This window comes from Micrasema longulum, unplaced genomic scaffold (assembly GCF_059751315.1).
Source record: "Micrasema longulum isolate JH-2025_06_02 unplaced genomic scaffold, ASM5975131v1 h1tg000015l, whole genome shotgun sequence".
In the NCBI taxonomy this organism is placed as follows: Eukaryota; Metazoa; Arthropoda; class Insecta; order Trichoptera; family Brachycentridae; genus Micrasema; species Micrasema longulum.
The window spans coordinates 915,647-938,477 of NW_028277223.1; the positions used below are offsets into that span (position 1 = coordinate 915,647).

At 32.7% G+C, this 22,831-nt stretch overlaps 1 long non-coding RNA gene across 1 annotated transcript; it reads right to left on the reverse strand.

The window, feature by feature from the left end:
* Positions 1-562: 562 nt before the first annotated feature.
* On the reverse strand, positions 563-22,530 carry LOC148285674 (uncharacterized). Its single transcript, XR_015825159.1, has 3 exons — positions 22,305-22,530; positions 18,979-19,106; positions 563-628 (listed from the first exon to the last, which is right to left on the reverse strand). It is a non-coding gene; the product is annotated as an uncharacterized LOC148285674 (long non-coding RNA).
* Positions 22,531-22,831: the final 301 nt, after the last annotated feature.

Genomic DNA, 22,831 nt, shown 5'->3' on the forward strand with positions numbered 1-22,831 from the left:
TACGGGAAATCGGACATTAACAACGTTTTCTTACACGCGGTAAAGATTCATGCATTTTATTGTTCGGCAGAGCTCTTTAAAATGCATGAAAAAAGTTCTAGTGAATAATAACCAATCAATTATAGTGTGGAGGGCCTCACCATCAAGCCGTGAAGTTGGCAGAGCCGAACACCGCTTTGGCTCGCAACGCGTAATCCGATGCAACGTCAGCTCTGACAAATTATGAAACGTAGCTGATGTTGCATCGGATTACGCGTTGCGGCGTTTGGCTCTGCCAACTTCACGGCTTGGTGGTGATGCCCTCCACAGAAGCATCGTTATTTGTTGTAATTGATTTCCTTTTTCCGGATAGCCAAGTTTAATGTATTTTGGCTACTGCTTCACGGGCGGAGTAATTTTAAAATTATCTGTAATCATAGCGACGATAATACGATACATTTGGCTTAGTTTGATAGTATATTAACAAATAAAAAAATCACTGAACTTCCTCATTTCTGGAAGAATACTAAAACATATCTCACCTGAATGTTTGGACCGTCACGGGAACTGTTCCTTTCTCGGATATGTTCACCTGGGGAGGAAACAAAGCATCTTGGCTTTCATAGAGAACTGACATCACGTATGGGAGCTGAAAAACAAAACATAAAACTGTGTAAAGAAAATGAATAAAACCAATTTCGTCACTATGTTCTGATAAAGCACAATAACAAAATCAATTTAGGACCAAAAATATTATTTTTATTTATATTGTAAGACCAAAACATAAAACAACTATTAAAAAACTGAAATATATTGGTTTAAAGGGAAGGGAACCTGTTTAACGAAGAAACATGGAAGTCTAGACATTAAGTGTGTTTGTACCTTGTAATAAGTTGTTTTTACCTACTAAACTAAAATATTTCAAAAACAATTTTTTTTAAAGAATTGCCGAAGAGATACTTTTACGTAGAAATAAAGGAAAATGTCACAAAAATTTATGAGATTTAAAATACTTTTGTTTCTTTTTTAAAACAAAAAATTAAGATTTGCTTCCACTATCTTCATTTTCAATCTATTACCTTTAATTAAAAACTATTAAAAATAGTTCGATACTTTTCTTTATATGAGAATTGAGACACCAAAGTCTAGTCCAAATTTGAAATGGCGTAATCTGCCGGTCGAAAAATAATTATTTTTTATTTATATAAATAGATATACCTTTCCAAATTATTGTTTTTACGTAAATTATTTTGTAAGTCAATTGTCACTCGTGATTTCTAGAGAAACTATGATCAGGTAAAAATATAACACATCCCACTTTTTTTGCGCGACAAATGACAACGCTAAATGAATAATCAAAGTATAACTATCTATCATAACATGAAGGTGTAAAACAACATTTTGGTACTGAAAAATATCAAAGATTGATTTGATAAACGAATTTGAACATTGGTATCGAATAGGTCAATGGTAAATTTAGTTATGGCATACCATGCTAAAAATGATATCCTTGGACAATATTGGCTGAAAAGTATGCTTACTTTTAAAATGCGTAAATAAAAAAATTCCACACCTGTGTAATTTTTAATTACATTTTAATTAATGAACACTATGAACAGGCATAACTTTCTCTTTAAATATTTATCTACGAATGAGGAAGTTCAGCCCTACGGGAAATTGTATACAAAAAATATTTTATTGCACGCGGTAAAAAATACAGTATTAGCATTAAAACTCCAATCATCCAGATTAACACTTTGATCACCGGCCGAATACACATAGAATTTTTCCTGTGCCCGGCCCATTTTTGTGAAATTAAGTTTTTGTGTAGGGTTTCTTAAAAGTGACATAATTATGAAAATACTGGGTGCAATCAATTGAAACTTCTCATATTTATTTTAAACAATTTGATAAGTCATTTTTGTATTTTATTTTTGCCAACATTGGCCTTTCTAAAGAGAGCCATATTGCAATGTACACACATATACAGGGTCTACCACGTGAAAACACGGGAACAGGACACAACGCGTGGTTATATAATCACGTGTTTATACGGCTCCGGGAGAATACCAAACATTATCCGGGTATACAAAAATCCGAATAATTTGATTAACCATTAAATTAGGGCAATATTTTGAAAGAAAACGCCAAATTTACTGTAAGATCACTTTTTTATGCTTTTGAAATAACACATCGAATTTGAAGCACATTAAAATCTTATTAAACACGTCCAGCAAAGTTAATTGCTTTGACGAAGAAACTCGTTGACAAACAGTGAGGTCCCGCATACGCTTATCGGTAAGTTCTTATTTCCCGATGACGATCCGGATGACTGGAGTTCGGGTAAACGAAATTCTACTCTAAATGTATGACGAATGTTCTCGAAAACGCACTAAAATATTAATAATAAATATTTAAATGAAAAAGAACTACATCACAAGTTCTTCAAAATCAACCAATTATAGAGTTGATAGATAGGTTTCCTGTTTCCGGGAAGACAACTTACTAATCAGCAGAACTCATAGACGAAAACTTGTGACGCAGCAGGCGAAGTAATTTCAAAATAACACAGCTTTAAAAAATCACAGCGCTGATAATACGATTCATTACAATTAAAGTTTTTTTTTTGTTTTGTTTGATAGCCTATTAACACGTAAAAAATATTTGAAATACCACGAAAATTCCTCATTGTCCTCGGTGGATTTTAACCGCTGTTATTATACGCGTGTCGTATTTATTACAATCCTTATATTTATGTGTAAGGAAGTTCTTGAAATTACATAAATGATGTGCAATTAAACTATTATTAAATTTGCCCAGCTTCAACAAATACCCAGACTAAATAAATAGACTTCCTAATGCTCTCACGTTCAGTAAACAAAGAATCTTCCCATTTCAATCCTCCAACCCCTAACTCCATCCTTAAACCGCTCTCCCTGCTTCCATGGGGATCAACAAACACAATGCTTATATAATCCCTGTAATTAATTCAATATCTGATATCTGGTGTTAACGCGTCCCATAGGATAGATAGAACCGCCATTATATGGTATAATTAAGTTATATAATAATCTTGTCATGGTGTTTTGGCACCTGTTTACATATTGTTTTAACTATGTAAATATAAAGTTTAAATAGCGATTTGCCCAACTTATGTGTTTTACAAAATATATTAAACTTGCTGTTCACATTTCGGCCCTGAAGATACAACTTTCAACCAATGAATGCTGTGCTGGAAAGTAACGATTGATTTATTACATACAATGTATTAATCCCTTAACTCTTAACACTTGTTTATTTATTTTACACTTTCTATATATATATATATATATAAGGGCGGACATTTTTTTCTACCTACCCAAGCTGTTCAATTTGAGAAAATAAGAAGCATGTGGACATATTCTAGGTACATGAAGAGAGGAGAAGAGATGGAAAAAAAAGAAGAAAGAAAAGGGGAAAACTCGAATGTCAAGATAGTCACTTTTAAATCTTAATTTAAATTTAAAGAAAGAAGAAGCGTCTTTGATAGATTATCTCACGGTCAAGCAGCTACAACTGTGAAATACAAGGCAAACAAATTAGAGCGGTGAATATGTTTTAAAAGGGTTATCTCATTACTAGAATGAGGAAATAGTCCATGTTGTAGTATTTTTACTAAATATAACTTAAATAATATGTAATATTAACATATTTTAACAGAGATGATGAACATTTCATAGAAGGTTATTTTTATTTTTTTTAATCCAGTAAAATTGCCATATAGTGCAGAGCCAATTCTACCATATAAAACAAAAATTTATATTTGAAGCACTTATGGTGGTCTCAATATATCCAGCCATTGCTCGAACAAGGGTGAGTGGATCCACCCTGCAATAGCTAAGAGAAGCGCCTTATTAGAGATTTTCAGGCGTTCCCATAGGCTCCAGGCTCTTTGGCGAAGTAGGGCAGCTAAGGTGTTAATTCGTCCAGCTGTACAACCTAGGCAGTCCGAATAGTTGCCTGTATGAATTATAGACTTTTATTTTCAGATTATTTTGTAAATGTTTTTGAAAAATTAATTTTAAAAATAATGTATATATTATTCAATAAAATTGCAAGTTATTTTATGTTACCTCATTTTTAATCACAACTTTGTTAAAGTAAGTGATGTTTATTTATGACTACGGAAAAAGAAAACATTTTCTAAATTTAATATGGAAGTCAAGGCATTTACAGGGCTTCTGACCCGTCATTGGCTGATTTTTATTTGTTTTTTTTAATTCACCCATACATAAACGGTAAAACAGAGGATTCACAAAATAAAGAATAATTACGTAGCAATGATATACATATTAACTGTGAGAATAGTAAACAAAAATATTGTAGCCTGTTCGTGGGTATACAAGAAATATTCATGAATTTTTGCTCCTTTAATAAATAGACAGGAATAATATTTTTGTGTAATATACGAAAGGGAAAAAAATCTGTAAAAGATTAAAAGGTCTTTTTTATTTTTTAGTAATTAATTAATTAAAAAAGGAAATATAAAATATTAAAAAAACATAAAAATATTCCTTATAATTAAAGGGCAACAAAATATATCTTAGAAAAAAAGATTAATATCTTTAGCTAAAATCCAGAGTAGTGCGTGTTTTTTTAAAAAAAAGGAAAATTTTGAAAGTTTGGGATCGATAAAATATTATCAGTAAAAAAAGAATTAAAAATTTGTGGGCCTATAAAATATACATGTCTCTAGCCTCCTTTTACAGTGTGTTATTTTTAACACGTGATTTCTTCTTTGAATCAATCTATTTAAATTACTTTCAATTTAGGTGGCTACTTTACGCACTGTGTAACATTCACCATTATACCTGTGTTTAATCATCTACATTTCCTCAACTCTCCCGTTCATTGACTTTTGTGAGGTAAAAGAGTTTAATCCTTGTGGGTTAATTGATGTGGGTGAGATTAATCTGGATAAATTATTTCACGTACTAGGGAACGCCTGAAACATTTTAATTTTCGTGCTTCTTCTTATTTGTGATTTTATGTTTTTTTTTGTAATTTTACTTTTCGAATTGGTAATAATTAAGTGATCTTATTTTTTTTCAAAGAATAACGTAGTCTAAGTATGTGATTTTTTTTTTTTTTTTAATTGTTACATCGTTAAAGTAAGTCATATGTTGTTATATTTCAAATAATCCACATAAAACTATGGAAAAAATCATAATCAACATTATGTTTAGTCAAATGATTTTAAAAATATAATCTGTGAAAAGTTTTTTTATTTTTTATCTAAATATGAATCTATTAATGAAAAAAAAGTAGAATAGAAGCTATGAAAAACAAAACAAGAAATATATATATATTTTTTAATGTATCATTAAAAGTATCTACCCCCAGGAATAATTATAAACTACACCTAAGGAATCGGATTAAGTGTAATTCTTTTAATCCGAAAATATGGAATTGTGTGCTCCAAAAAAACTAAAAAGTAATAAACAGAGTGAAATTTATCTACTAATAAAATTTATCTAGGCAAGATAATAAAACTTTCAGAAACTATATCTTACGGTTAAGTAAAATTATACAAAGCTTGGCTTACACGGGAACCTAAAAACGATTTCAGGTTACATCTACGGGGTCTAATGAAGTATCGTAAATCTTACCAGTCCCAAGTCTAGATTTTATACGAAACTGGGAGGAAAACATATTGCCAGTCTAAAAGATTTAGAAAAAGCGATGGCTAGTCTTTAATCGTGCACGTGTATTAAAAAAATCTCATCAAGGATGACGTCATGTAAAAATAATATCAAATAGAAATGGATATTTTTTATGAAAGATCTCACATTCGCTTCGTTTTTCGTCAAGATTTCTCTAGCGTTTAATAGGGGAATATCACATACTACGAATACCGATAAAAACATTTTTAATGGATTAAGAAAAATTAATTGTATTGGCAAAATCAATATATTGTGCGAAAATGTTTTCATCCATATTTTTTAATAAAATTGTTAAAAAATTCGCCTCTGCAAAAACGCACATGTTTGACCTTGACGATTGTGACGACATTCTATATAAATGTAAACGGTCACAATTTAACCGAATCGTGACGTTTTAGGGGCGTGGTTAATGCAATGAGCCGTTTCGGCGAGAATTTAAAATTATAATCAAACAAATATTTATACTGCTAATATAAGCACAAATTTATTTATTTTTACTCGACGGTGTTTCATCGACCCTTATTCATTTTTAATTATAATAAAAGTTATATTTCCCTATTACTGAAGACTATGATTTTTTTTTATTTTCCTTTCAGTCTCTTCAATAATTTACATTTCGTCACTTTGGGCATTTTGAATTTCCGCCTACGATTCGCTTTAATGTGGCCCACCGTGGTATTCCGGATTAAATTTTAGTGAGAAAACTAAACAATAAATTGTTTTTTTTTCAATCCTAGGTGTTCTGTGCTGTAATTCATCTCTATCATTGGGCTTCTTGGCCTGTTGTGAAGTAAAATATTAAATTAAATTACTTAACGTTATTTAATATTTGTATATAACCACTGACTGACTTTTCTTTGTCTACCGGTTTCGAGCCGTACCTGTCTCTTTGTCAGGACACCAATTAAACCAACGTGCAAAACCCACTATACACCTTCACAATGGTCGGTAAGTAATTAGGTATGTACAAATATTTAAGAACATTTAGCAAAATGCTTTGATCACAAAGTTAATGCATTAAATATATTTTATTTTTTTTATTCATTAAATTATAATATGTATTTGTCTTTGGGGAATCTAGGCAGTTATTGAAAACAGTGGTGGATTTTAAATAATGGATTTGTAGAAATCATTAGGCAGTTCTTAATTAAGTAGTCAAAAGTTGGTCTGAATAAGTTAATTTTAAGAAGTGACGGTGGTATTTCTAACCGGTTTTAAACATTTGGTTTTGAGAGGAAATTTTTTGAGTAAATAAACATATTACTTTTTTGTAGATTTTTTTTAGATTGGTTCCGTCTTCGAAAAGTAATTTCCAAATAAAGAAAGAAAAAATCCAATGGAATTTCTAATAAATCTAATCATGTCACAGGATCACAGAAGTATTGTGGAGTAAGACCGGGGAGTTATGGGCGGTGGGTGGTGACAAACTTAACCTTTAATGAATTGCATTCTCAACAGCTCTCACCCCTGCTGCTATCCTGGTAGAACGCGTTTATTGGACAGGTCCAATTCGTAAAAAACTCAAGTGGGGGTTTCAAAATTTAATATGTCTAAACCATATAAATGGACTTGAGAATAAAATCTAAATGGAATGTCGCAATGTTTTAGGGACGTGGTTAGTGGTTACTCCTAAACGTTTTTTCCAAACGATCTGTTACAACAAATCTTATCCGATACGCCCATTTTTAGAGTGACAGCATCGATAACAATTTGCAAGACGGATGCCATATATAAAGATTTGTAAAGCTTTTGATAAGGTCAATTGTAATATTTTTTATTTAAACATCAGAGATTCTGAGTGGATGGCTTACTCTCAAATTGGTTTATAATTTACCTCACGCACATATCTGATATTGTTGTTTTAAGTGCTTTTTCAGGCTCTCCTTTTATTTTAAATTTATTTATTTACGTTATAACCCCTACGGATTACATTCATTTGACAAAATATTTTTTTATTTTTAAAATTCACACTCTATTGTCAAAGGTAATATTTTAACGCCTTTTCTAAAGGTTGTCGGAGTCTTTTGTTTAGATTTGTCTGGTAGTTTATTGTAAATTTTCGTATCTACTGTCCTTGTCGTGTTTTAGAATGTTTGAATGATTTTGTTCTGATATTCTCGTATTGTGTGCATGTTTACTACATTTTTTTCAAGTTTTAGTTCTTCGTCTGCAATAACATGATTGGCTTATTTATAAGTAAATTTTAAGGATTCCCGTTGAAAGTTCAGTATTTAGTTTTTATTCCGTATCCTCTAATAAGGATCAAACCTCGGAGTTAGATGATCAGAATTTTTAATGTTCTTTTGATGTTTTGTTGTTAACGTACGGTTTCACTGCTATGCGGATGATACACAGATTTATTTTTATTGTAAAGCAAGCGTGAGAAGCGTGCTATATGGGAATATACTGTACTAACGTGTACTGTCAGTTCCAGGATGCAGAACTAATTTCGCACTGAGGCACTCCTTACATGTTGGTGCAAGATCCTTCAATTTTCTACCTAAGGAATTACAAAATGTTAAATCACTGATACCGTTTAAATTAGGTTTATGATCTTTGATTAAGACAGAAGGAATAGATAGACAAAAATTAAAAATAAAAAAACACAAAAAGACTATTTTTTTTTATATAAAAATAAAATACATACGGCAAATAAATTCTGTTTTTGTTATAAATAATATATTACTCCTGTTTTTCTTTTCATGGTTATGTCATACCATATTTACATCCTATAAACTTTTTTATTTTTTATACGCCTCCACTCGTTTGCGAGTGATTTTGGCTCTTAGAAACAAGAATAAGAAATTTAAAGAATATACGCTTCAGTGAACGACAAAAAAAAGAAACCCATACCCACGAAAAAACATAATATAATGTGAGGTAGTTAAAATCAGTATGAAAGGGTTATGTGACAATAAAATATTATTACCGTCTAAATTAAACGTAAACATAACGTGAAATTTTGGGCCAAAAGTAAAGAAGGACATTCAATTAAACTTATTTTTTAAATTTAGCAAATAATATTAAACAAATTCAAATATTTTTATTATTTGTCCTAAAGAATTTAGTCAGAAGTAAATAAGTATCCAAATCATTCTGGGCGAGTAAAAAATTTACGTTAAGAGGGAACGTATTATATTCTTCACAAATATTTTGAAGGAATTCGCTTCTGTCGTAGAGGGGACAGTCAAAGAACAGATGATCTAATGTTTCATCGTCATTTTCACAAAGACACATTACCGAAGTTAAGACACCTATTCTCGATAAATTCAATGCAACGAGATAATGTCCTATTCTCATTCTTGATATTAAAGAGATGTTCAATTTTGATTGCTTTTCGATTTCAAACCATGGTGTTATGGGGATGGAGCATTGAATACTTTTATAAAACAACCCAGTCAAAGAATTCTGCCAGAAAATTGTCCACTCAGATCTGATTTTATTAATTATAGTCGGTACACAATCATCAGTAGGACGACTAAAGGAGTGAGGGATGCTTCAATGAAGGCATGCTTCCTTCGCTAAGTGATCAACTCTTTTATTTCCAGAAATTCCGATATGCGAAAGGATCTTTCTCTCGAACGCAAAAAATATAAGATATATCAGTTCACAAATTACTCCATCATTACTGCCATAAATTTCAGATTTCAACTTTTTGATCAGACTTAGGGAATCAGTAAATATTATAGACATAGGAATCTCAAGGTGTATAACTTCCATTAAAGTCTCTTTTAGTACAATGCACTCGGCAGTAAAAACTGAGGAATCGGAAAGCAATATGAAAAGTCTACTTAATTGAAAAGTTGGAATATAAAATGCCGCACCACAACCTTGGGCTGTTTTATATTAATTGTAGGCGTTGGACGGTTGATATGAATTTAGATTTGAAATCAAAGTAAGTAGAAGTTTAGCAATAGAATCAATTAGACTGGAAATATTTGATGGAACAAGTTCTGATGATGTTGAATTCGATGAATTGTTTTGGGTATAAGCATTATTTTGAAGAGCACAGCCATCCGCAGTATTAAACGCCTGTCTATTCCGATAAGAGAGAAGTGATTCATGTTCCTTTGAATTCCATGCCTGAACATGTCTTGAATTTACAGCAGTAGACTTTATAGGAGTCGAAACCATTGTGATGGGAGTTGAAACGCGTTTAATATTTTTGGAAGTTTTTTCCGCATGATGATGACAGATGTGGGATGTAAATTGGAAGCTTCCTTGTACGTCACATTACCAGCGCCCATTGTATGCTTTATATTCTTTTGTCGAGTCAGTTCTGAGCATGAAAAACTAGAGGCACTGTGCGAGCCATTGCAATTAACGCATTTAATGTTTTCAGTCTGGCATACTTCTCCGAGGTGAGATTCCCTACATTTGTAACACCTAGGGATCGATCGGCATTGTGTTTTCGTGTGGCCAAAGCGGCAACATTGAAAACATAAAATAGTTGGAAAAATGTTTTGCTCCACTTTTAAAGAATTAGAAAACAAATAGACGTTGGGTAATGTTTGCCCCTCGAAAGTCAAAAATAATCGACTGAGATGGTTTCCATGTCACAGTTTCACAAGATTTATCTTTATAATTAAGACGTCGAGCCTTAAATACCTTACCACATCCATAAGGGACCTCGATTGACTCAATAATTTCTTCAATTGTAAGATCTGTAGATACACTTTTTTTACAATTCCTAATTTGGTTACTTTAAATTACGGTACATAGGCTTTCAGGGAGTTAGTAACGACAAAATTGGATGTTAAAAAATTGTTTGCTGCAACGGCAGTCTTAAATGTCAAGGAAATTTTAAATTTGTTTTCCACTCTCACACCTCATTATATAATGTTACCAATTTTATTGGTATACAAAAGTTTACCAAAAGTGTTAGGGTGAAGGGGTTTTGAAGATTCTTGGTATTGAACGAACACCAAGAATGGGCCAGAAGCATTATCCGAATAGGTAAATGACGGAGAGGAAAGGTCGGGAGCAGGGAAGGGAAGTTTGCATGGTTGCAAATCAGGGGAACTAGGTGCCCTGGGTCTTTTCCTATGCTCAAGATCAGGAGGATCTCCAGGATCATCCATACTTAAGCCCAAAACAACGAGAATTCGAAAAAGAACACGGTAACAGAAATTAAATAAAAACAAATAATAATCAAAAATCGAAAACTTATCGAACGCTCCTCCCTCGATGTCGAGTTATAACTTAACTAATCCAGTACAATGCACCGAAGAAATATTGTTGTTCACACTGACAACAAAACACACAACCGTCCACTGTCGATGCTACGAGACAACTCTGCTATAAACTCATAAATCATTAAAAAGGGAATGGCCCACGCTCAGGCGCTGAAGTCTTTGTGGGCATTTTTTCCAAATTATGTTATAGCTTAATTTAGGGCGCTGGAAGTAAAGATAGCAACCTCCAAAAAAATTTTTTTTTGGTTGTGATGTCATTCTGTAGTTTATTAACTTTATATTTTAAAAAAATCACGAGTTTAGTTGCAAATGTACTTTAATATCATACTTCTAATGGTTTGAAAAAAGTGTTTGGAAGCAAATATAGCAATATCCATCAGCAATTTTATTCGACCAATGACAGGCTTGAGAATTAATTTTTTAAAATAGCCGTGCTATACAAGTATTAAGAAAGTTTTTGAATTAACGTTTCTATTTAAGCTAATTTATTAGTATCTTAAAGTTGAAGTTCTGTAAAAATAATATTTCTAACATAAAGACTCTCTTTTGCATTAGTGTAGCAGTTTTTGTTATTTTTCTCGATGTAACCAAAGTGGGGCGGGGGTTTGCTATCTTTGCTTCGAATGCCCTCAATTTTAAGATGTATTTTTAAGTGTATTTTTGTGATTAAAATTTAATGTAAATATATGTACGGAAAAAATAATATAATTGTTGATAGATGCATTGAGAAAATATAAAACTAGATGGCTGAAAATAGACTAACATTAAACATGTCTTTGTCGATATCGTGGTGTAATGGTCAGCGCGTTTGCCTACCATGCGAGAGGTCTCGGGTTTGATTCCCGACATGGTTGACATGAAATATTTTTATTTATATTTACATTTTCTGCGTTTACATTTGGTAAATTTTTTATTACATAATATATCACTTTACATGAAAACGAAAGAATCCCACATAGGCATAGCCTGTGCGTGGGTATACTAAATCTAGAATACGTAAATCTATTGTGTAGATCCATATAATATATAAACATGTTTTTTTTAAACGTGCAAATAAAAATGAATGTTATAAGGTTTTAAAAAAAAACATGAGTAATAGTAAAGTATCTAAAGTTAAGAAATATAAAAGATAAATAATACATCTAGAGCAAACAATTATTAAATTAAAGTTGATTATTAAATTATGAAAAAATACGAGAGCAAATTAAATGTTTATCAGGAAAAAAGAACATTGACATTTATATTTTTGACCCAAATAAGAAATGAGGTAGTGGACGAGAGGCTTAAATTATCATTTTCCGTTGTGTCTATAAAGTAGGAGTAAGAGTAAAGCGTAAAACTGATCATCTTACCTTTATGTAACAAGAATGATCCAGATACGCTGCGATTGGTGTTCCAATGCGCCATTAGGTGCAAAAAGGGAATTATGAATGAATGATACATGTCTATAACGGAACAACCGTGAATGTCCTCAGCCAGACGACAGAATTTGATTCAGGATAAGGCACTACTCGATATAAAGAATATCGATTTACCCACCATTTAACTACTGGGAATCTTCCTTAATTCTGATCTTTCTCTGAGACAAATTATATGGATACACAAAAGTTTGCCGGTTGATGCCGTCCACCAATTGATAAATTCGTTTGTAGTGTCCAGAGTCCGATTATTCCAATGGTATCTACGCAGGTCTTCCAATTAACAATTAACAAAATTACACGCCTTCCGCCTGAGAATTATTTTTGGAATCTCTTAAGTCATATCATTCCACTATTTCGAGAATTTCAATTACATTTTTTTTTTATTTATTAAAAAATCTAATCAATACCTTTTATTTTAGCGTAATACCTACATAATTAAACACGATATTTTTTTACTAACTCAAAATACTTTAACTGGGTCTTCTGTAATGTTACTACAAGCCGCTTACCAACTTTTCTCCTTCTACCGTCGATAAAACATATGCAACAATTCTTCAATGCCCTCTTATTCTTATTTTTATTGGTAGGGGTGAGTGCTATGCAAACTTCTGACGTCACTGCGACCTGTGAAGATCTATTGTGACGGGTCCTCGTGAATAGTTCTCGCCCTCCGAGCCCAAGTCTATAAAACGCCTGGCTACTGCGTAGAAGGCGAGAGTTTACATTTTGCTAAATCTCCCCCTCCAAGCCCAGATCCGTAAAGTAACGAGCTATTAGGTAGGGGTGAGCTCTTTAACATCCTCCGGTTTAACTTATAGGAACTTTAAATTTTTATTGTAAAGGAATAACAAAAATACAAATATCAAAGATTATAGAACTACTATCTATGGTCAACAAATCACAAATTCAATCTAGTTATATTTTTTTTTATCTTGGGCAATGGAAATCAATGAGTCATTATTTGAATGGATAAAAATGCAATATTTTTAATTGTGGTAATTTTTTTTTATTTATAAAAAGTAATGTTTATTTGGGATACATCCATAAAAAAAGGTCTTTTCAAAAGTCTGCTTGTAAAAAATATTATGAATCGGCGGGGGGAAGAATTGAAAACGCCTGTCCGACGAAGTTTCAGTCAATTATTCGAACCGGAAACCGCGGCCGAAACTCGTTTTGTTGACTGAAACTGGCCGAACCTGCCGAAACCGAAACTTCAGTCGGTCACTATTCGACAATGAAAACTGTAAACACTACTCACTAGTTGAAATCAATCCTCAATCCCTTAAAAATTGTTGTAAAGTAATCGGAAGTTTGCATGGCTTCTCGATCCGAGTAGAAGTTGTTCGCAATACGCTTCTTATTTCATAAAATCATAATATAATCTCTTCTAAGGATGCTCTTGTTCAATTTATCCCGAGTCGAGCCGAGTAATATGATCCCAGATAATATGGCGAACGAGGAAGACATTAAACTTACAATTTTATTTTTAAATAATACTCGGCTTCTTGCCTTTTAGAAATAACAGAGATACATATGTATTTATACACGTTATCAATAATATCATCATCATTTCGCTTTTTGCACTTTGCAGTGCACATGGCACTACATTTGTAAACCAAATGCGGCGTGTTTTGTTCATCTTTTACTTGAAGTTTGCGTGATCAGTCTTACGCTTCAGATACTATAGTCCTTAAAATATAGCTTGATTAGAATGTCAGTTGTCAGCAAATTGGACGACATAACTTTGTAGTAACGTCTAAGAAGTGATTTATTTTGACACACGAAAAATCATTTGTATCTGGCATGTTAATTCATTTTTTTAATACAATACTTGACATATAAATCAACATAAATGTATAAAATCAGCTTTAAAACTAAGTAAATCTAAAATCAACCTAATTATTTACGACGTATTTTCAAGGTTACATCATTTTGCAAAAATATTAGAGATGGGACAAATTGATCGAATAAAAAAATAATTCATGCGATGTTGTTCATAAAAAAAGGATAAATGTATTTTTTTGTGAATAATTGTCTTTAACACACTATAATAGGCTTGTTTTTGCGAGTTTCATGTTTGCATGACTGACAAAATCGATTTGATCAGTGATCAGTAATTTCATATCACTAGTGACAGTAGTTTGACAGCTGTTATTTTAGTCAAACTATATATTAAGGACTATAGTCCACGAACCATGAAATATTTTAAGCAACCTTTAAAAAATATATCGCGTCCACCCTGTTAGGAATCGAGTCCCGGACCTCGAAAATAGTAGGAAGATGCACTGACCACTACACGACGAGGAGAACTTATCTCCACTCGATTTCCCTATTCAGGACTTTTACCTGAGAGTAACCATCGAGTCGAAAACACTCGTTCTGGGTTCTAGCTCTATTTTACTCACGTAACTGTATTCATCGTCTTCATCCACCTGGTGATAGATTAAATAAATAATAATAATTTTAATATTACCGGGTTTAATATAATACATATTAAAATTAACAAATTACAACAGGGATGGAGAATACCTTAAATAAGGGAATATGGAAGTCTAGGCATTTACAGGGCTTATGACCAGTCATTGGCTGGTTTCAGTGGCCCTTTACACGATGTGTAACATTCACTATTTTGCCTATGTTTGAACATCCATATTTCTTATATTCTTCCATTTGTTGATTTTAGTGAAGTGAAAGAGCTGAAACCTTTATTGTTGTGAAGAAATTCATCTGACTGTATTATTTTACATACTAGGCAACGCCTGAAAACAATATTTCAATTTTTAAACTTCTTCTTGGACCAGATAGTTTCATTACAATATTTGAGTTTGTCCAAATATTAGTAGACAAAAGACTGGATGACAAAAGACTGGATGTAGTGAATGCCTAGACTTCCATATTCCCTTATTTAAGGTCTCTGTTGTAATTTGTTAATCTTAATGACTCCCGAGGGGGTGAAATCCAGTCTTTTGTATGCGAATATTTGGACAAACTCAAATATTGTAATACATATTAAAATTTATTGCAACAGAGAGAGAAAACATTATTGAAAAGGGAATATGGAAGTCTAGGCATTTACAGTGCTTATGATCTGTCATTGGCTGGTTTAAGTGGCCACTTTACACACTGTGTATTATTTACCATTCTGCCCATGTTTAAACATCCACATTTCCTCTAATAATAATAACTTATAGCAGGCAAGCCAACGTTCGGGCAGGAAAACATCTGATGGGTCCGCTTGTTATTACATATATTGTAATATATTCGCATCATTGCATCACCCCATAAATAAATATCGTTTGTAAAAAGTTTTTCACTTTCCTTTAATAAAGGCTTTACAGAACCAAAGCTTAAATTTTACTGTACTTTTAAATCTGTCACTGTTTCGCGAAGTGGAACGGGTGTTCAGTCGTTTTTAATTTGATTAAGTCAGTCATCTATCGTACTAGAAAGTGTTACTTAACAGAGAGAAAAGATCCTGACAGACGACTAACGTAGTCTGCTGTAGCCATGGGAACGAATCCTGTTTAAATATGGCCCGACTTCCTGTTCGTCCAACCCCCTCTTTCCTTTGCTAGGTAAATATGGGGGATTTCGCTGGAATTACAAATTGAGTATTGGGATAAAAAAATTAACGACATATCAAATACATGTGTCGATTCAACGAGGCAAATCAAATCGAAAACAGAAAGTTGTATTAAACTTAATAAATTGAAAACCTATTCAAACTTTTATAATGCTATTCTAATTTTAATACAAATGTGGGAAAAAAACCTACGTACAAATAATATTAAACACTGTCTTTTCGAAAGTGTCATTTTGTTCATTATTCCATGTCCGCTCCCTAGCTGGAGTATATGATATCCACAAAGAGCCTCCATGCATCTCTATCGGCCGCCAGCTCCTTTGCGTCCTCCCAAATCAGGTTCGCGTCCCAAAGTACTGACATAAACTGCCGGCGAACTGTCAGCAGTGGACGTCCAAGACGTCGAGAACCTGATGCCTTGTAAAGTAGGTAAGCGTGGTTAAGGCTTTCAGGAGGCATCCGCAGTATATGGCCTAGCCAACCGTATTGCCTCCGCTTGACGACAGTTGTCACCGGAGTTTGCTGCGTCCGTTCTCTTATTACCTCATTCCTCACAAAGTCAACCACCGCACACCCAAGATTCTTCTGAGACACCTATTCTCACAACTTGGAATTTTTCTATTTTGTGCCCTAGTGAGGTGCCACGATTCGCATCCGTAGAGTAGAATAGGTGCTATGCAGGCGTTATATAGGCGACATTTGGTTTTCAGTAAATACCCGATCTTCAGACAGCCTTCATACTGTTGAATATGGCACCTGCTTCTCCTAACCGCACTCCAAGTTCTTTTTGAAAGCTGTCATTTTGTTACTTATTATTTAATATCTACAAATATTAACCTCCTTTGATTTTTTATTATATTTATTTATTCACATAAAGATAACAATAAATAGCGTACCCTTAAGTCTAAAGGCCAAGAGGCCTGTGTGTTGGGATCAACACAATGGAAAGTGGAGCATGCATATCATGAAAGAATAATACAAATCAATATATAAAAGGCAATGTTCGAATGGTTGTCCTCGATGGACTGGACAACTATCGGACCGATTTACTTGCGGTTTTCAGATAAATGTACAAATTTGCCACAAAAAGGTTTATAGCTAATATAATCTTCAATTTATTAAGTACAAAAAAGTTATTGGCATAAATGTTTTTTTAATCCATCACCAGGGTTGCATTCTGATGAATGGATGTTATTTTTTTGTATGTAAAAAAGTTTGTTTTTGAATGTGTACAAACAACATTTGTTTTTTTATGGATCCCAATCAGATTATTTCATTGAATTCCTTATTATTTCTTCCCATTTATTTCTTTTTACTGGATTTTTGGTCATATTAAAATAATATCAACTAACATTCTATACATTTTTGAAAAGCGCAGTTTTTCTTTTTATTTCACTTTTTAACTTTAAGATAAAAATGTAAAGATTTTTGAACCTTAACAGTTTTGTTAACTTAAGATTGCTCTCAACTTGTCAATAAATGCTTAACAAAACAAACAAATGTTCTTTGGTGTCTCAACAGAGTTAAATAAGTATAGAGTGGAGGATTTATGGAAGGGAATATGGATATCTAGGTGCACACAGGGGTTATGACCTGTCATTGGCTAGGTTAGTGTTTGTGTGCACTTGACGTATTACAACGTGCAAGTGCTGTTAATAAAAACAACAACATGGCCATTTGTGTTAACAATATTTATTTTTTATCATGTGAAAACAGAGTAAAAAGTAATGAGGATCTTCGAAAATTCAATCAATAAAAAAAAACTAAAAACATAATTACAATTCAATTATGAACATATGCTGGCCATCTAACAACCACCATCAACCCCTCAGACTCTGCGACCAATTTTACTGAGGATAGTCGTCAGTAACTTCTTTCAGAATGGTTCTTATCAATGATTTTTGTGTATATATGTATTTATAAAGTGCAAAACAAATAACTAAAAAATAAAAAAAACTTTAACCTGTTTGAGTTTATCGTAAATGGCTTAATTCCAAAATACTGTACACTTTTCAATTAAATCTAAGCAACTCTCTTTATTTATATCTATAAACAAATGTGTAACATTCCTAGATTCTTTAAAATCAAGATGTGCTACACAGTTTAGAGCTTTAGTTTTATTAGAAAAAAACATTTCTAGCTGCACCTGAGCCATATACTTTTCAGGGGGTTTTCCCTCTGTAAAATATGTTCGAAAAGTGGCATCAGATACAGGGCATTTCACCTCAACAATATACTCTTCGTGCAGTGCATCTGGAGATGCTCCAAATATGGGGTATTCAGGAGACAAAAAAATGCCACACTCTCTTAACTTTACATTTAGTTTTAAAACCGAGGACTTTAAAAACGTTATGACGTTATGACAGTTATGACAGAATTTAATTCGACTTCAAAATTTACTTATTTTTCTCTCATATTTTAATAGTATTTTAAGAGAAAAAGTGCCTACCTCAAAACAATGAAAAATTTAAGTAAATCGTAACCAAAGTAAAAATTGCTCAGTGGAACAAAATTTTTGTCACTTTTAATGCGTAGATAAACGTATTGAGGGGTTCTTGACCTGTCGATACGAACCGATGTACTTACATCAATACTTGATTGTGGGGGGATCGGTAGCGTATCTTAGTAATCGGTTAGGAGAATTGTATCTTCAACTATGACGTCATACTGAAGCTTTTTCAGTTTAGTGCGTAGGTATGTGTACCGTGACGTACGCTTCCCTTTGTTTCATATCGATGTACCTACCCAAAACTTAAAGGTGGGGGGTCGGTAGTGTATCTTCGTAACCGCTGGAGATAATTTATCTTCAACTTTATTGCCAAGTTGAAGGTATGGCGTCTTTATCTTCCCATCATAATCGAGGCCCAGGTACTTTTTGACGGAGCATTACGCTTAGCTTGCTAGCCCATGACCTAAGCTCGTTACAAGAAGCACATTTGGGCAACCCACGGTAGGTCTTATATCCCAGCCGTACCAGTTAAGAATACTTCAACCCCTACATTACGAGGTGGACTTATTTTCAATCGATTTCAGGATTTTCGATTGAAAATAAATAGAACAATTTGCCGAATTTCATTCAAATTTAAAATATGACTCACCGGTTGCTTCGTTAAGCTCTGCCACGAGAATTCTAAGTCCGATACGTGGGCTGGAACAGGAACTATGAAATTCATGGCGTAAGTATTTACTACCCCATCTCTCACATAATATAACTCAGCATTCAATCCTAGAAACAAAAATACACACGTTATTTCATATACACACATACTTTAAAATGCTCACGAGTGCTACTGGGCATATATTTTTTCATCACTCAACAAAACAACCAAAGCACCCTGCAAATTGTGCTATAGTGCGTGTTTACAATTAAGTTAAGGAATATTGATAAAAGTACTTTCATTTATGTTTATCAAACGTAAATTAAATTCATACTACTAAATTCAAAATAAAACACTTTTATTACATTACTGGCCGGTTTTGGAGCTACACGTGTGAGTAATGAAACAGTTTTTTATTATTTTTGATTTTATTTTTGACCAATTATATTTTTTTAATAGTGATTCACACGGAATCGTATTTCAATAAATTATTTAAATCGATCTTAAACAAAATATCTACATCATATTTAACAATTATTGATTTTTTATTGAGTGAATATATAAATTTTAGAATCAATTTCAACAAGTCGTAAATAATTGTGCTAAAAAATAGGAACGTTGTGGTAGAGAGTAGATTCAATTGTGGATCTAAGAGTCCATTAATATGACCACAGGATCACAGCATAATGTTCCAGAATAATTTTCTATTTTTTTTTTTTTTTAATCTTCAAGCACAAAGAAAAAGTACATTGGTGGACTTATTGCTAAAAGCAATATTTTTCAGCCTCTAAAAAAACGGCCTGGTCAAAAACTTGTACTAAAAAACAACACAACAGCGGTTTATTAATGGGAAAATAAGGCTTCCACATATTAACTTAAGGAAAAGTACTTTATGTAATACATATTAAAGTATAAGGAATGTGAAATCCGGTCATGAGTTTGGAAGGAGAGAGAACGAGGAACCGAAGAAAGAAAATTATTAAAAATACATTTTTCAAAAACAATGCAATGGTCAGGGTTTCAAGAATATATGGAAATATTTCAGGCGTTTCTTGAAGGTGGCAAGAGAAAGTGTATTTTTATATGTAGAGGTAGCTTCCTCACCACATACCGCACACCTGAGGACATAAGTCTCCTTGGCGGTGCCCACATACACGGAAAAGTTGCTCGTTGCTGAACGAGAAAAGCTGACCGAAGGAGCTCTCTGTAATATGGTAGCCTCATCATCTTTGTGTTAAAAGAAAGTCATCCAGAAGTACATAATGTGCACTTCATTAGATTGAGAAAAGAGGGAAGTGAATTTTTCACTGACTGGGATTAAAATTTTTGAAAACCTTGAAATTCTTTTTAGAAGCCACCATATCTGTATATCCGACTGGACCTATAATAGGGCCACGGATAGTAGCGAGATGCTCCATTTGGTAATCGTAGGGGGAAAAGGGACAAGACCACAGGATGTGTTCAGAAGACTGATTAGGATACCCGCAACAGCACGAAGGGGAATCAGCAATATTGAAAGCAAACTATTTGTCATTAAATTTACTATTTATGTATTTATTTATTTATTTATTCACACTCTTTATCAAAATACAATTCCATGTTCACTTTGCCCAGCTAACAAGGGTACATACCCCGTTCCAAGCTAGGCAATTACATTTTAATATATTATAATTGTTAACAAATTAATATAGAGCACAGACAAACAAAATATAAACTTATTCGGATACACATTTTGATTCATATACATACAGACATACACATATATACACACATATATATATATATATATACACATATATACACATGTACATACATACACACGTACATACGCCCATGCTCATACACATACATACATTCATAAAAACATAGACAATTTATTTATGCGAAACTTCATCGTTGTCATCTATAAATATTTTTTTTTTGAATTATTCCTTATTTTTTTTTTTTTTTTTTTGACATCCAGTAAGGTTCTTCAATCCGTGGCATGCATCAACTTTTCTGACTCCCTACGACCAATGTCATGAAAGAGCGAGGTCAACACCTTCCGTAACTTGACAACACTCTTGTCTTTCCACGATTCTGGCAAAAGGTTATGGACCTTTTTGCCTACGTAATAGTGTTGTCTCGATGCCAGAACAGTGTTGACCCCTTCACTTAGTATCAGATCCCTATTAGAGTATCTTGTATTATGGTTGTGGTTTACGCTTGGGTAAATGTCTCTATTTATGTGTGTAACCACTACCGTTCTCAATATATACTGTTGAATAATATTCAGTACTCTGAATTCTTTGAAGAGCAAGTCACTTGGAAAACGAAATGTTTTTTTTTAAATGACTCGGATTAAAGATTTCTGTGCAATTGCTACAGGTATGAAGAGTTAGCTTATTTTAAAGTCAAGCATCTTGAGCAGAAAAGGAATATCTGAAAAATAATGTGCTTTGTCGAGAAATAGAAAGCGTTCTGTTCTGAGAAGAGCGAAGTGAAATACCATAATCAGAAAGGTTAAAGAAATTCTCAGCAAGATATTTTGTATCGCAAGGGTTGTGAAGAATAAAGAAGTGAGAAAGATTGAAAGTTTGTGCGCTGATAAAAATGAAACCACTTGAGTTCGGAGTGAAAGGCAGATACATGGTCATACTTTTTGAGATTAAAAATAAAGCGAATGGTTTGATTCTGCAAAAGTTTCAGACGATCTATGAGTTCCATATTGTCGTCAAGATAGTAAATATTTGCATAGCACAGAGAAGAAAAGGTAACATAATAGATTGGTTATAAGCGTTTGTGTTGGTAGGTGTTTGTGCACAATTCTGTCAATGCATATGTGTATAAACGTATTAAAACAAAAGCAGAGAGCATTATTTTAAGGGTATTATAAAAGTCTAGGCATTTCCGAGGCTTGTGTTCTGTCATTGGTTGGTTAAATAGCTGCTTTGTAACAAATGAAATTTATTCAAAGTGGATTTCTATAATTACTGTTCTCAAATTATATTTTCTTTTGGCTATTATAAATGCATATTTGATTTTCTATATTATTTTTATAATGAAACTTTTTAAAAGCTTCTGAAATATTCATTATTATGATTAATTTTGTTTTAAAAAATGCGCTTACAAAATAACGCATATTTGGAAAATCACTCAAAAATAATTGTTCGTAATGCATTTGCCAAAAGTTTAACTATTTATTCAATGAATTGTCTTTCAAAAAGAATAAAATACTTTTTTTTTTCAATTTCTTTATTAAAAATTTCGATATTGGTGAATGTCAACTAATGTATGAAAAAAACAATAAAAACAATCAAGTAGTATTTGTATGTTTTCATATTTACCTAAGAGTTTCATAACTTCTGGCTGACTGATAAAAACATTTAAATAACCACTCACTAAAGGCAAAAATATGTGTAATAACATTAACAAAATCATAATGCTTTTGTGCTAGTCCGACTCAAAGCTAACGTAAAATTTGATCTTGAACACTTTGACTTTCATATATTCAAAATATAGTTTCGTGGCCCGCTTTGAAATGCATGGCGTCGCGTCGCGGGCGACCCACGTGTAGAGCGTCGAGACGCCGAGCGTAGACTGGGCGTAGAGATATCAATGACAGCCTAAAAGCAGGGCAAAGGGGTGGTGAACAAATTTATATTTTCCTCAACTGTTCATAAATTAACCTCCTACTGTAAAACCAATACTTTGAAATGGTTTTTCTAAAAATATTTTAATGGAACAAAATAATTCATTAATGAACTACTTATTATAATGTACAATTTAATATATAATCGTTAAATTTCAACAAACAGAATAACGTAAAGTACAGTTTAAAGTAGGTTTGAGGTCTATAAACTTTTTAACAATT